We start from the raw sequence: 3310 nt of genomic DNA, 5'->3' as shown, positions 1-3310 counted from the left end.
TAGATAAAACCGTAAAATATTATTAAAATAAAGATTGTTTTTACTTAAGAGTCAAAAAACCAGAGCCACAAGTTGGTTCGCAAGCCACCTACTCTAACATCTGGCAGGTTTGACAGGTTTGACCCATTGTTACAACCACAAATTTATAAAATGTAAAATAATTTGCAAATACACTTGAAAGTATCCCATAGATGAACTCTGTACTCAAAACCTAGCACTATGCTAGTCCTGGCTTAAGCTAGTAACAATACTCAACACAAAACAAAATAACTGAATGAATATTAACTCTCTTTATTTATTGCCTCTTTCTAGACTTTCTAACGCTCTTGGGTTATTTGAATCCAGGCCCACCAATAACAAGTCCATCACAATTGTCTTTTTAATTCCATGTCCGCAGTGACAGATTGAAATCCTTGTTTGTTTGAATACCTTAAAAGAATGAAAAAGATATGTGTACTTCTCCATTTAATTCTGTAAGAAAAGAATAGGTCCTCATTTTCATTGACAGGAGGTTTTAACTAATCAGAATGAAAGTGAGGATAGGCCAAGTACTCCCATAGAAATAAATTTTTGTCTTAAAATGTTTAAATGGTACTGTAGAGGTTTCTCTTGTTTGGTCGATTGCTATTTCAATGTTAATGCACTATGTTTGACTTGGTGTGCACAATATTTAAAAATTTTCTTTGGCAAATATAAGAGTGTAGTCTGTGTTGGCTTTGATATTGGCATTCCCCAATGTTTTGTTATTTGCTATTCTTATGTTGGTTCTATAGTTGCTTATTTGGCCACTCTTTTATCGCCAAATTGATATTCTGTTATTTAGTTTCAAGAAGTAGATGTATCTTTGCTAGTTCATTCTTCGCTATTACATTTACTCCTTTTGTCCCTTTTATAACGTTTTTTAATGAATCTTGTTCAAACAAATCAAGACATTCTGATGCTGATATGATCCACTCCCAAATATAAGAAAAACAGAATCAGAATTGAGAGAAATTAGGATTTGGTAAATGCAATTCCAGACATAAATTTATTTTAGTGATTCGAGCTACAAAAGGGATGGTGAACCACAATAAATAACGGGCTATGACAAAAAAAAAAAAAAGAGGAACCACCACTCTGTGCATGCCTTTCTCTTATAACTTCACTAGATGTTATTACTCCTGAAATCAGGAACTAATTTCCTGAGGTTAGTCTCTAAATGCATCAATCAATAATTCAGCCCTCAAATCTTCTCCCATGATATTTGCTTCTTGTTTATTTCCTCTGCATAATTTGGTATCTAACATAATCATTCACCTTCTTTTGTTGGTAAATCATCAATACGCATTTCTGTGAACAGAGTGATGCCATATCAACCAACAAACTGTCCCCAGAAAGTTCTGCCAATAGTTTTTTTGATCAAGTTTCCTGGAGGAACTCTATTAATTACGCTTTTCCAAGCAGTGAACCTTACCAGAATGTTGGGCGTGAAAAGATCGTAAGTTTACAGACTAAGGGACTAGGGCCATTAGGTGAAGGTGTTGGTTTGGATGAGCCGGGACAAGATGGTTTGCAAGTGCAGGATAGTTTCGGAAGGTGGATGACCAATATCATTGCTGATTCTCCAGGATCTGCTGATGATCAAACTCTGGAATATTCTAGATTGACTGTGAACCAGCCTTTCACATCTCGGGCGGCCGATAATCAACAAACTTCTTCATTCAGGAATATATTCGACATAACAGAGGTCTCACCTGCATGGGCCGTGTCAACTGAAGAAACGAAGGTCATTTCCTTTTTACTGTTCTTACATAATGTTTGCCTTTGTTTTTCATTGAATATTTACGCACAGGTTTACGTCTAAGTTTTTAGATGAAGTAAGACAAGTCACATATGAATGGTGAAGTAGCAAAAAATGAAACTCAGTTTCTTTGACAAGAATAATGGCTAAGCTGCTGAATGGAGAATATGTTTCAAACAAAATATGGAATGAACTATATCAATTACTGTAATTGTTTTTTTAACTTGAGTAGCTTGCTGGACTGAAATTGTCAGATTCACTGAACAAGTTTACATTCCTCTTTTCTTTTGGATTGTAAGCAAAAAAAAATTTCTTTTTTGCTTGTTGCATGCACAGTTAACACATGGTTTTCTTCGGATTTCTTAAACCCATGTTTTGCTAAAATTTTGGTAATTGTCATCGACTTTCTTTTACATCGAAGTTTTGTGGTAGATTATTGTAACAAATGATGGTTTGTTGACTTGATGATTGTTTTGCAGATTTTAGTTGTTGGGTGTTTGACAGATGGACAAGTATCCTGCACAAATTCTGATCTCTTTCTTGCATGTGGAGATTCTATTATGGCTGCGAGAGTTATACAAGATGGGGTAATTCAATGTATGATGTCACCTCAAAGTCCTGGGGTAGTAAGTCTTTATCTAACCTTTGATGGCCACAATCCCATCAGCCAAGTTTTGAATTTTGAATTCCGAGCTCCCCTAGTGCCCAAGCGTGAGATTTTTTCTGACGACAGGGCTAATTGGGAAGAATTTAAATTTCAGTTAAGGCTAGCTCATTTGTTGTTTTCATCATCAAATGACCTTGGTGTGTTTTCTGCTAAACCGTCACAAAATGCCTTGAAGGAAGCCAAAGCTTTTGCTCAAAAAACCTCACACGTCTCCAATGGCTGGATGTCTTTGACCAAAATAGTTGAAGGTGCCAAAATTTCTTTTGCCCAGGCAAAAGATAGCTTGTTTGAGTTGGCTCTGTGCAACAGACTGCAAGAGTGGTTGCTGGAAAAAATGGTAGCAGGGTGCAAAATTTCTGAACGTGACAAGCATGGTCAAGGTGTAATTCATTTGTGTGCCATTCTAGGTTACTTACACATGGGCAGTTTACTCGTTTTCATGCTCTAGCTTATCATTGGATTATAGGGACAAATTTGGTTGGACATCTCTACATTGGGCTGCATATTATGGAAGGTAGTCCGGAAATGTTTCCTCTATTTGTGAATATTTCCTTTTCTCTATGTTAATCCTCTCCTGAGGTTTTGTTGTAGTTTATGCTTCACGGTGTTGGTAACTTGATGGGTTGGATCCCTATGATTTGGTTCAAGTGAATTTTCATGGTTTAAGACTTCTAAATACAAGCTTAGAGTGGTAAGGAAATTGTTCAACGTCATTTAACAATTGGGATCAACAGGAGGGGGTATCAACATAGTTGGAATTTGTATGTGACTAATTTGTTTGGTTGATTCGTCATATTCTTTATGTATTAATTTATCATTTTTTTCAGGGAGAAAATGGTAGCGACCCTTTTATCTGCTGGGGC

At 36.1% G+C, this 3310-nt stretch overlaps 1 pseudogene; it reads left to right on the top strand.

Annotated features, from left to right (window-relative positions):
* Positions 1-1315: 1315 nt before the first annotated feature.
* Positions 1316-3302, top strand: LOC140966676 (calmodulin-binding transcription activator 6-like; annotated as a pseudogene).
* The last annotated feature ends 8 nt before the right edge of the window (positions 3303-3310 follow it).

The sequence above is a fragment of the Primulina huaijiensis genome, unplaced genomic scaffold (assembly GCF_012295235.1).
Source record: "Primulina huaijiensis isolate GDHJ02 unplaced genomic scaffold, ASM1229523v2 scaffold207646, whole genome shotgun sequence".
In the NCBI taxonomy this organism is placed as follows: domain Eukaryota; kingdom Viridiplantae; phylum Streptophyta; class Magnoliopsida; order Lamiales; family Gesneriaceae; genus Primulina; species Primulina huaijiensis.
This window is presented reverse-complemented; position numbering and strand designations above follow the sequence as displayed.